This window comes from Oryx dammah, unplaced genomic scaffold, assembly GCF_014754425.2.
Source record: "Oryx dammah isolate SB20612 unplaced genomic scaffold, SCBI_Odam_1.1 HiC_scaffold_1, whole genome shotgun sequence".
NCBI classification, from domain to species: Eukaryota; Metazoa; Chordata; class Mammalia; order Artiodactyla; family Bovidae; genus Oryx; species Oryx dammah.
The window spans coordinates 67788734-67801536 of NW_024070185.1; positions in this window are offsets into that span (position 1 = coordinate 67788734).

Genomic DNA, 12803 nt, shown 5'->3' on the forward strand with positions numbered 1-12803 from the left:
GGAAGAACCCCCGGGGGTATGGTGTGATGTGGTGTTACAGCAGTGGCACGGCCGCAGCCGGGTGAGGGGCGTCGGGGCACGACGTGAGGACACTTTTGAAGGGAGGAATCCGTCAGGTGCAGGGGTCTGGGCGGGGACAGGTCCTGGTCCCTCCGGGAGCCCTCGCCAAGCCGATGAGCTAAGACAGCGCCACCTCCCGCTGCCGCTCTCGCCGGCCCGCCGGAGCGAGCGCGGCCCCTTTAAAAATCATGTAAACAAAGCTTTGTTCCCCCGGCCCCCTCCCCTCGCGCCCCCCAGTCTGCTCCCTCCTCCACCCGCCTCCCGCGTCTCCGGGCCGCTGACGTTGCCGCGCCTTTACGCCGTCCCAACGGCGCTGCGCATTCTCCAACCGCGGCCCCTGCCGCCCGGGCCTGCGCAGCCGGGCGGCGCTACGCCGCGAGCGCAGCGCGACGAGCCCCCAGCGCGCAGGCGCGACGGCGGCGGCGGCGGCGGCCCGGCCGAGGTGCGCGTTGGGGGGGAGGGGGGGCCGCAGAGGAGCATGAATGGAGCAAAATGGCGGATCATGTGCAGGTGAGAGGAGCTGCGGGGGAGGGGGTGGCCGCGGAGAGTGGGGACTGGGGGCGCGCGCGGCCCGAGGGGCTCGGGCAGGGTCGGGGCTCGCCGGGCCCGCGCCGCCGCCACTCGGGGCTCCGGAGACGCCGCCCCGTCCCGGAGCCCTGGGGCCTTTCCCGCCTCCTGGGCCGGGGGCCTCCTCCATCCCCTCCCACCCGGTCCCACGCCTCTCGCGCGGGGTTGGAGATTCAGGGATCCGCGCCCCGGCCGGCACAGCCTACATCGCTTATCAGTGACTGTCCTCACTCCGGAGGGAGGCCTCCCGCAAGTCCTCAGTGCCCCCCAAGACGGGGGCGGTAGGGAGACCCCTTGCCGACTGTGTCCTGAGGGGCACTTCCCCGTCACACTCGCCGGCCCTAAACAGATAACAAAAAGAATACCTCGCACTGATCAATCTCGCCCTACCGAGTCTTTCCCGCCGCCTTCCTTTTCTCGCCCCCGAACATGAGACCCCCTCCCTCCTGCCTCCTTCCTCGCTCCCACGGATTCGCCCACCACTCCTCCACTCCTGATCGCACAGCCTGCAGGGTCGAGCTCCCCGATCCTCCAAAATGGGTGCTGAGGCCTGGGCCCGCCCTCCCTCCGGTCCCCCTATCCCCAGTGAAGGAGTTGAGTGCCCACACCTCCTCTGAAACGCGGGGTGGAGGGGGTGTGTCTGAATCGAGAGTTGCAACGTTGGGTGCAGACGTTTGCTCTGGAGGGTCCCCATGGGGCTGCAGAGCTGCCCCGAGTGTGCTTTGGGCCCAGGCCACTTTTTTTCAAAGATATGGCACAGGCCCTAGGAAGAGACCAACCCTTAACCGCTCCTAAAAGTAGCTCGAGGAGTCAGGGTTATTTCTTGCAAACTCGATAAAGTTTTTCCTTTCTGTGCCTTAGATCCGATAATTTTATGACACAATTATTGTTACAGTTGTATTGTCAGAAACTTTTGGATTTTCTAGGTAACCACACGGGTTTTGTGTTGTGGGAAGTAGAAAGAGAGTATAGCAAATGTGTCTCCTTATTTTGCATATTGTATAGTTATCATTCCTCAAGTGAAAAGGAGAATCTTCTCACGTTTGGTCTACAAGGAACTGGGGTGGTGTGACTTCTGTCAGTTTCTTTGGGAGAGAAGGGACTAAATAAATTCTCAGGCCAGGGATCAGTAGAGTAAATCTCTGAAGGGGAAAGCACAAGTTATCAGGACAGAATTATATAGAAAGTTGTAACCACTGATGGAAGACCACAGATTTGTGTTTGAAACCCAGTATGAGTAGTGTGATTCAGAAGTAGCAGTAAGACTTGATACAAGATGATAATAATAATACTGTAGTTCCTTGAGTTTTATAGCAACCATTTCTAAGAAGCATGTAGGATTTTTATGTGATTTTTTTTTTTTAATTTTTCCATTCTAAAAGAGTAGACAGGCATTAACTAACTACTTCTGTCATTTTGAGGAAACCAAAGCATAGAACTGATGTTAGATTTATTTAGGAAGTGGATTGGAGGCTTCTGACTTTGGGTCCCATGCTCTTATCTACTAGGGAAATAAAAAAATAGTGTCAGAGAGCATTCCAGAATATGGTTTGAATAGATAGCCTTTCCAATGATGCTTTGGAAGACAGGAAGTTCATGTACTTTTATGAATATACATGTCTTATCTCTTGCAAAGAAGTCTCTCTTCCTGTGATCTCTCCCACATTTTGAATCAAAAAGGTTGTCATTCCTCACTAGAGGAACGTCAGGATGAGTTCAAGTGGTCTTCATAGCACTTAGCTCTCAAAGGAGGGTCTGCCTTAGTAAGGAGTGAGTTTTTTTTCCCACTCACCCCAACATAAAAATCTACCAAAGTAAGAACTTACTAACTTTTCAAAACAAAGAGGAGGAGGCCAGTTCAGTGCTTCATTTGATTTCAGAGAGTTATAGTATGTTACTCTGTAATAGTGGTCTTTTTAACAACCAGATAAGTCTGGGAAGGAATTTTTTCTCTTCATGCTTTTGTTTGTTAGACCACTAGATTACTTTTAGTTTTGGATACTTGGAGTCTTAAACATGTACTTCATTGTAGCAGAAAACCTTCTCAAGAAAAAGATAAATTCTCCCCTGTGTGGAATGAGTAAATAAATGAAAAGATTAAGGACAAATCTGAAGTGCTTTGAGGGGCAGTATTTTTCTCAAAACACTATTGGAATATGAAGTTTAAAAAAGTCTATCACTGATTCAAAGCAGTGATTATTTGAAAGCTTCGTGTGTAGTTCTAAATAGTTGAGTCATTACGTAGCTAGTGCTTTCCTGAACCACCAGGGTGAGCAGTTCTGTATTGTTGGTTTTTCTATTGACACTGTCATATGATTCTTAGGCTGGAGTCCTGAGCATCTCTTCTGATAAGTCTTTAATGGAAGTCACAAAGCGATAGTAATGGGAAATTACAATATTTGATTTGTCTTTTAGCTCTAGTAGTCAAGTCTCTTCAGAAGAGAGGCTTGTAAGAACCTTCTCGTTGTGATAAGTTTCTTACTCTTGGTATTAGAGGACCTTATCTAACACCCACCAAGGAGGCAGTGATTGTTAAAAAATCAAACTCATTTGTATTTATCTTCATAAAATGAATGGTCCTCCTTCCGTTTTTAAAAAACATTAAGTTAGATGAAGATAATGAGGATTTGGTATTTTCACTTGCTGGCTAGTTATTGTAAAGAGATGAAAGTTAGCTTAGTGTACAGTGGTAACAGAAAAATTAAGAGGGATCATCGGATGTTAGTTTTAATAATGCTAGCTGGTATCCAGGTTCTTGAGAGAAAAAGGAAAATGTATATGATATAATTGGATATTAAGTATATTATTTAACATATAAGTCTATGAAAATATGGGACTTTCCTATAGCTCAGATGGTAAAGAATCCCTCTGCAATGCAGGAGACCCTGGTTCAATCCCTGGGTCAGGAAGATTCCCTGGAGAAGGAAATGGCAACCCACTCCAGTATTCTTGCCTGGAGAATCCCATGGACAGAGGAGCCTGGTGGGCTACAGTCCATGGGGGTCGCAGAGAGTTGGACACGACTAACACGCATGTAAATATATTAAATGAATGATAATTCTGGGGTTTTGTTGGATTTATTCTATTGTTATCCTGGGTCTTACTCAGACTCTTACAGTATTATTTACTGGTCTCTGCATTACGACTGAGTAATAACAGAAAATACAGTTTTCACATCATCATATTTGTTTAAATATTGACCACCACTGTAACTCTAGGGGTCAAGAAGAATCATTAAAACTGGCAGGTTAAAATTTAACAGAGTGCAAAAGTTTAGCCTGTTTAGAGGAAAAGATAGTTGTCTTTTTAGCTTTTAAAAACATGCAAGGAAACATGAAGGACTATGGGTGATTTATTTTGAAAAGAGAATTCTGTACAACTTTGGAGAATTTTAAAGGGGGAAAAATAGTTACTTTTATAATTTTCTTTCAGTTAAACTGATACCGTAAGGGCTTAATGTGCCCAAAGGCCTTCGCTGTGCTGGGAACTGCGGAGGATTGGGGACTGGAAAAGATACTGGAGCCAGACTGCTGAAGTGTCAAATTCTGATACTGTCTTGGGCAGGCTTCACAAGTACAAATGGATAGAAGAACTAATACATTGATTGCAAAACATGCTGCATTTGTGTTGGATCATATGAAATAGCTACACATTGCCTCTCACCCCAGCTGCCTCTCCTGTGGATTTATACAAATAATATGTCTGTATTTTAGATGGACACCTTTTTATGTACTTGATAATTCTGACAATGTTATTACCTCTTGTGAGAAAAGCCTTCAGAAGAATTAAGGGTTGTCTACATCCATGTGATATCATTCAAACACACAATAAAACAAAATATTTCTATAATGGAGTCTCTAATTTAGATGGAGGTAGGAAAAAGGAGCATTAAGAAGATCCCTGATCTGTATCTTACAGATAAATTAACTTCCATTTGATCCCAAATTTGATGTTCATAACCACCAGCTGTATTTTCTTTCTTCTTGATTGGGTTTGGAACACGATATTGTACCACAGCCCTTCGCGAGGTGAAAGTTGCCAATTTAAACCGATAAGCTGATGTGTCTGTAGGTACAACTTCCAAGGCTACTTTGCTCACTTTCGTATATGTAAGGAAGAGAGTATTTAGATATTGCATCATATCTTTTTTTTCTTCTTTTAAACACCAAATATATATTATCTCACAGATATTCTCAGAGTTAGGAATCTGGGAGTGTCTTGACTAGATGGTTCTAGTTGAGGGTCTGGTTGTCAAGCTGTCAGCCGGGGCTGTGGTTCACCTCCAGGCTTAACTCAGGATGGAGAACCTGTTTGCACGCTCACTCACACTCTCATTGGTGGCGTTAGTTACTTAGCTAGTCTCAGGAGGGTGGGTGGGGGCCACAGTGCCTCACTGGCTGTTGTCTGGAGGTTTCAGCTCTTCACCATGCTGGCCCTTCCTAGGATGTAATTTTTAAGGACTTTTTTTTTTTTTTTTTAACATATGTAATGATGTCTGCTACGTATAAATGACCCATCTTTGTTATGTGGGTTTTTTTTTTTAATCTCATTGAAATATTCCTTCAGACAGATACAAAAATCATAATTTTTCAGCCTGATGAATTTTCACAGAGTGTACACTCTTATAACCAACACCCAAATCCACGATGTTTTCAGTGCCTCAGAAGTCCCTCTGATGGCCCTCTCTACAACTACCCACACATCCTTCCTCCTGAGGGTAATTACTGTCCTGTCATTTGATTTTTAAGTATGCTTTTAGGAGTCCAGCTGTGGAAGGCCTATCCATGAGAACTTGAACTTCAAAGCCAGGGGAGAAGCAGCATAGAGCACTGGTTCTTCAGTTTTGGGGCGACTTTGTTTAAGAATGTAATAGAAGCTGTGTGCTCTCTAGGGAAGTAAAGTATATCTATGTAAAAATTTGCCTACAATTTCAAGCTATTTGAGTACTTGAGAACTTGAGTTTAAAGATATATTCCTTTTTAGATGAAACACCTATCGTATTTTATTGACAAACTGATTTATAAGTCTTTCTCAAGCTACCTCAGGGTCTCAGTATATATTCCTGGAGAGTTACATGCAGGTTGAATTTTTAAATTACTGAATTTTTGAGGATAATGAAAAACAATGAATGACTATTATGCATTTAATGTCCTGTCTTACACACATGCAAGGAAGTACAAGATGTGATGTCCTATTTTCAGGGGCCTTGCATGGTAATTAGATACTGAACCTGGGTTGAGTTGTGAATTTGTAGTGAGACATTGTTTTTGTCAACATATCCTTGAATGAAGGAACTGTTGCTTCCATCGCCTTTACCCGATTCCAGTACATCTGAGTTTGTGCCTCACACTGGAAGTGAGTGACTCATGGTGGCAGGAAATTTTCAGTGAAATGAGATTGGTACCCAGGAGTCCATATCAAAATCTGTGGAAAGGAGAGGAAATTTCAAAAATTGAGTCTTAAGTGTATCTGATATTTGCCTCCATGGCTCCTTACCCCTTCATACGTGTTTGTGCACACACACACACACAGACACACACACTTGTACTGTCATGAATGGAAAGGACACATTTGAGAGAGGGCAGCATTGGAAACTTCATGCTGGCATTGATTGGACTTGTAGCTTCTAACCATTTTACATGATTTCATTTAATGCTCACAGCAACTCTACACAGTAGGTATTATAGAGATCATAGTGATGTGCCTTGAAATAGGCTGATGAGAGGACCTGGTATCTCTAGAAGACTAGAGAGCTATTGGAAGATTTAGGTTACAGTGTGGTGGTGGTTCTTGCACACCTTACTGGTGGGGGACCTTGGTTGAGGGTAAGCAAAATGGTGATACAAACGTTTATGGAGTATCTGTTATGTGCCAGCACCACGCTAAGCCCCTTGATATGTGTTATGCCATTTAATTGGGCAACTCATTTAGTATCCTTGAACCTGAATTAGGTCCTCTCTTAAGTCCCTTACAGACTTCCCTGGTGGCTCAGATGGAAAGAATTTGCCTGCAGTGCAGGAGACCCAGGTTCGATCCCTGGGTCAGGAAGATCCTCTGGAGAAGGGATTGGCAACCCACTCCAGTAGTCTTGTCTGGAGAACTCCATGGACAAAGGAGCCTGTTGGCTACAGTCCACAGGTTGACAAAGTCCGACACAACTGAGCAACTGGCACTTAAGTCCCTTACAGGCTTCCCAGGTGGCACTGCTGCTGCTGCTGCTAAGTCACTTCAGTCGTGTCCGACTCTGTGCGACCCCATAGACGGCAGCCTACCAGGCTTTCCCGTCCTTGGGATTCTCCAGGCAAGAACACTGGAATGGGTTGCCATTTCCTTCTCCAATGCATGAAAGTGAAAAGTGAAAGTGAAGTCGCTCAGTCGCGACCCCATGGACTGCAGCCCACCAGGCTCCTCCGCCCATGGGATTTTCCAGGCAAGAGTACAGGAGTGGGGTGCCATTGCCTTCTGGCACTAGTTGTAAAGAATTCGCCTGCCGATGCAGGAGGGGCAAGAGACACAGATTCATTCAATCCCTAGGTTTAGAGGATCCCTTGGAGGAGGAACTGACAACCCACTCCAGTATTCTTACCTGGAAAATCCCATGGACAGAGGAGGCAGGGGGTGGGGGAGGGTTGGGGGTGGGCACAGTCCATGGGGTTACAAAGAGTCAAACACGGCTGAGCACGCACACACACTTATGTCCCTTATACTTTCAGCATTCTGCTAGGATTTCTAGTTGTCATCCTTACCATTCTCTCCCAAATAAAGCACCATCTTCTTAATTCATATGTACTGTCATAAATTTTCCTAAGATATTTATGTAATACTTAATATATTTTCATTTCATCTATCTTAAATATCGCTTCCTCTCCCCCACCTACCAATTTTTGTTGGGGAATGTGAGAACCAAATCTGTAGCGTGTCTCACAAATTGAGCCCTGTTATACCCCAGAAAATAAGTAAAGAGCTCTCTTAAGCAGTAAGCAGTGAAGGACATTTTCTGTGGTGCCAAGAAATTAACATTATTAGTCAGATGTTGATGCTTGTAAAAAATGATTATCACTTAAAGTCCCTGGGTTTAAGCTTCTCTTAGAGAAAAGCAGTCAAATGCTTTCCTATAAATACTTGGGAAAACAATTAGATTAATTGAATATTCCTGTACTGCATCAGGAAATTGTGATCCTATAGCTGTGGTGGCCTTTTAATTTTTAAGTGCATGAATCTATGTTGCTCACAAAATCTGATCTCATTTCTAGTTTGTATGGTAAATTATGATACTTGAAGTGTGTAGTTTCAAAAAGAATTGAGAGTTATGCTAGACATATTCCCTAACATCGGAGTCAAGTGTATGGTTAAAAGGGGTGTATTTAAGGTCAGAAATGGGAAAAGTAGAGTTTTCTGAAGGATTTTTTTCAAGCCTATTTAGTAATATTTGCAGAGTTTTGAAAAAGTAAAAGTGATGTCGCTCAGTCGTGTCTGAGTCTTTGAGACCCCATGGACTCAGCTTACCAGGCTCCTCCATCCATGAGATTTTCCAGGCAAGAGTAGTGAAGTGGGTTGCCATTTCCTTCTCCAGGGGGTCTTCCCAACCTGGGGATTGAACCTGGGTCCCCTGCATTGCAGACAGATGCTTTACTGTCTGAGCCACCAGGGAACCCTGGTGTTTTGAAAACATGTGTTTAGCAAATGATTTCAAATCTCAGTTTTTTCAACCAACTCATCTCCACTAACTCCTGAATTTTGGTATTTTACTTCTCTCTTCCAAAGCACATTGTCTGAAGTCAAGTGTGACATTTAATTTGACTCTAGAAACCTGTAACATTGTTTGCTCTGAGAAGAATCTGGGGAGCCATGTTTGTGTTTCACATATCTATACTCAGTTAAAAAATAAAACTATCCCAGCTTTGACCAATGTATAGCCATAGATTATTTAAAATATTTTTTATTTTTTGTTAGTAGGGATGTTTTAATCATTATTTTGCCTTTGCTCCATCGGACAGGTCCCTGAAAGTTCTTATCAAAAACTAGCCTAGAATTTATTTTTTTTAGCCTGGAATTTAAAAGAATGAATAAAACTTAACTAGAAAATGGGACCTTGTTTTCTTTCCTCTTAATGTTTTGAATTGATAATGTCATTCCAGAGTTGAGCAAGTTTCTTCTAGTCTTCATAGACATATATTTGTTATTCAACAAATATTTTCAAACAAACTGAATCTGAGCGACAGGGTTTTTTGTTGTTTTGTTATTGTTTTTAAGTAAGGATAGTATTTCAGAGGTATTACAGATGGAAACTTGTTTTAACATAAAGGATTATTTACTAATTCTTGGAATCCTACATTTTAGTCTGACTTATCATACATGTTCCAAACAGATCAGAGTGTATGAACAGGAAAGGTTTTCAATTCACAGGATTCCTAAAACTTGTCTGTTTAAAGCTCTTTGATATAAGTAACTACTAATGTGCCCTACAGGTCCCATCTGCAGTGATGGTGTGAGATGCCAGCTTAACTTAACCTGTCCCCCGCTTACCCATCTCCTCAAGTTAAACAGCACTTACGAAAGTGAATAGAACAGTTCACAGAGATTGCTGTGTGTAAATCTGATGCCAGTGGAATCAAGACTTGTTTTAAATCACCTTTATGTATACAAGAAAGAGCATCCATTTAAAGTGTACAAGTAGACATATACATAACTTCGACTGGTTTACCACAATTAAAATACAGAACGTTTCCTAACTGCAGTCTGCCCCTCCGTCAGCCTTTAGTTCTTGGCAGCCTTCATCTGCTTTCTGTCACTGTAGATTAGTTTGTATTTCCCGGAATTTTATGTCGTGCATGTTCTGTGTACTCTTTGGGTTTTGATTTGTCACACTCAACACAGTGGCTTTGAGTTTCACTCCGTTTGTAGCATAGAACCAGTAGCTGGTTACTGTTTATTGCTCGGGAGTATTTCATGGGATGAATGTGCCACCTTATGTATCCCTTCATCCCTCTGTGGTGTTGGGGTGGTTTTCCAGTTTTTAGTCTCTCTGAATAAAGGGCGTATAAATAGTCATATGGAAGTCTCTGTATAGACATAAATTTTCTCTTACATACTTGGAGTAGGGTTTCTGGGTCCTATGATATGTTTAACCTTTTAAAGAAACTGCTGAAGTGATTGTAGCATTTTACTTTCTCACCAGCAGTGTGTAATAGTTCCAAGGACTCCGTATCTTTACCAGCCTTTGGTTTTGCCATTCTTGTGGGATCTTATTGTAGTTTTAGTTGGCATTTCCTTGATGACTAACAGTGTTGTGTATCTCTTCTTGTGCTTACTGACCTTTCTTGTATCTCAGAGGCTTGCAAGCCAGGCTAGTGGTTTGGCTCCACAACCTGTTCTTGTACAGCCTGAAAACTAAAAACAGTTTTTGCATTCTTAAATTGTTGAAAAAAATCTAAAAGAGAACAATAATAATAATGTTTCATGACACATGATAATTACATGAAATTCTGATTTCTCTGTTCATAAATGAAAGTTGTATTGGAACACAGCCACATGAACTCCTTTCCAAATTGTGTATTGGCCACTTCTGTGTTACACTGTTAGAGGTGGATAGTTGCAACAGAGACCGTTTGGCCTCCTGTCCCACAAAGTCTAAAATAGTTACTCTCTGGTCTTCTGCAGAAGTTTGCAGATTCCTGGGGGTGTGTCCCCTCAAATCTATTGCCTAACGCTTCAGTGGGGAGAGGGCTAGCCCAGTATGGGTCTAACCCAAGCCCAATTTGACAGGAACCAGATCAAACTTGATACATTTTCTTGACACTGGCATTTATTGCTGCACTGTTCAGAATGCTAACTGCTAGCCACATTTTGCTATTTTAAAGTGAAAATTAAGTTCTTCATTCAGCTGATCACATTTCAAGTGCCCAGGAGTCACCTGGTGGCTGCCATAATCTACAGTGCAGTTACACCATCTTTCCGTTATCATGGACACTTCTGTAGGACAGTGCTACTCTGGAGTAAGAAAACCTGCCACAGAACCAAAGAGATTGGCCACAGAAGTGGAACATAGGTTATAGAACTGCTCTCCTGTATGCCTACAAAAATAAACTGAATCCTCATTCTCCCAAGTATGTGAATGCAAGCAGACATGTTTAAGAATTTATTTAACATTACAGTTCATGCTCTGAGCCTGTGATATGTTTGTTCCCTTGGCCAAGGGAATGAGAGGAAGCAGTCAAATCATTAAAGAAATTCAGAATTTTACTGACAGGAAGTAGTGTTTTAGAGACTCTTTTAAAGTACCCTAAATGTATTCTTTCCCAAAGCACTTTGCAGAAACAAGCCTTCTAAGACCTGCCTGTATTTGTAACCATTTTACGGATAAAATGGAGGGAGAATATTGAGGAAGATATTAAGCAATTATATCACTTATTCAAGATGCTAACCCTTACAGAGAACAGATTTATGGACACAGTGGGCAGGAGAGGATGGGACGAGTTGACCGTAGCATTGAAATAGGTACATTTCCTTGTGTAAAATAGATAGCCAGTGGAAATTTGGTGTATGACACAGGGAAGTTAACCCTGTGCTCTGTGACAATCTAGAGGCGTAGGATGGGGTGGGAGGTGGGAAGGAGGCTCAAGAGGGAAGGGATATATGTATACATATAACTCATTCACTTTGTTTTGTTGTATATCAGAAACTAACAACATTGTCGAGCAATTATCCGCCAATTAAAAAAAATTTTTAAAGATGCTGAGTCTTGATATGCTAGTAATTCTGGTTCCCTTTAGTTACTAATTTTAAAATATTATTGACCTTAACGTTTTTCATAATTATAGCATTAGCTTTGAAAATAACCCAGAAATATTAGAAATTAAAATGGTTGAAACAACCTGTTTTAAGATTGTATTTTAAGATTTCTTTTCATATCAGTGAAAACTTGTTTTGTGGTACAGCTCTTAGGGACAGACATAACCAATTTTAAATAATGAAGTGGAGCTCAGTAAATCCATTTTCAAATAGTCATCCTCTTCTTTAGGAAAAAATATGTAATTACTATAGGCTTGCCAGTGGCTCAGTGGGAAAGAATCCACCTTCAAGGCAGGAGACATGGGTTTGACCCGTGGATCAGAAGGAGCCCCTGGAGACAGAAATGGCAACCCTCTCCATTATTCTTGCCTGGGAAATCCAATGGACAGAGAAGGCTGGCAGGCTATAGCCCATGGGATTGCAAAAGAGTCCGACACAACGTAGCGACTAAGCAACAAACAACAGCAATGCTATAGTGGATGAATTATCTTGTTCTTAACATAAAATAAAAGTGTTCATAAATTTTTAGTGACTAGGCAGCCATGTCAGTATAATCCACCCTGGAAATAAATGCTTTGCTGCACCAGCTAACAGAAAGTAGAAAGTGGGCATTCTCGTGATGTTCTTGTATGTAGATGTAAGATGTGTAGTGAGGGCGGTACGGCATCAGTGCTCAAGGACCTGAATAACTAGAAATGTATACCAATACATTCCCAGTGGCGCTAGTGGTAAAGAACCTACCTGCCAACGCAGGAGGCGTAAGAGATGTGGGTTTGATTGCCGGGTCGGAAAGATCCCCTGGAGGAGGGCATGGCAACCCACTCCAGTGTTTTTGCCTGGAGAATCCCATGGACAGGAGCCTGGTGGGATATAGTCCATGGGGTCACGAAGAGTCGGACGTGACTGAGTGACTTAGCATGCACAGACACAAGGACTGTAGAGTGAGACAGATGTCAGTCTTCCCTGGAGAGCCAGGAGAGGCTTCTTAACCTGGTGAATGCTTAAGCCAGATCTAAAAAGACATGGTCTTCTCCCAGTTGGTAAGAGTATACCAGGCAGAGGGAATACCATGAGAAAAGATATATATGCACACACACACATGCATACACATACATGCATATATATGTATATATGTACATGTATATACTCATGGAATACTCCAAGAAAGTCCAAGAAAGTGAAAGCAGTGAAAAATTGCTGCTGTATAGGGAATAAAGAGCAGCTAAGTGAGAAATGAGACTCTGATGGTAGAAGAGACCAGAAGGTAAAGAGCCTGTACATCTTAGTAAGGAATTTGTACAGTGGATGTGTAGTTGAAAGTTGTTAAGTAGAAGTGACAGAATAATCACATCACTGTGGTGACGGTATAGAAAATTGATTGGATG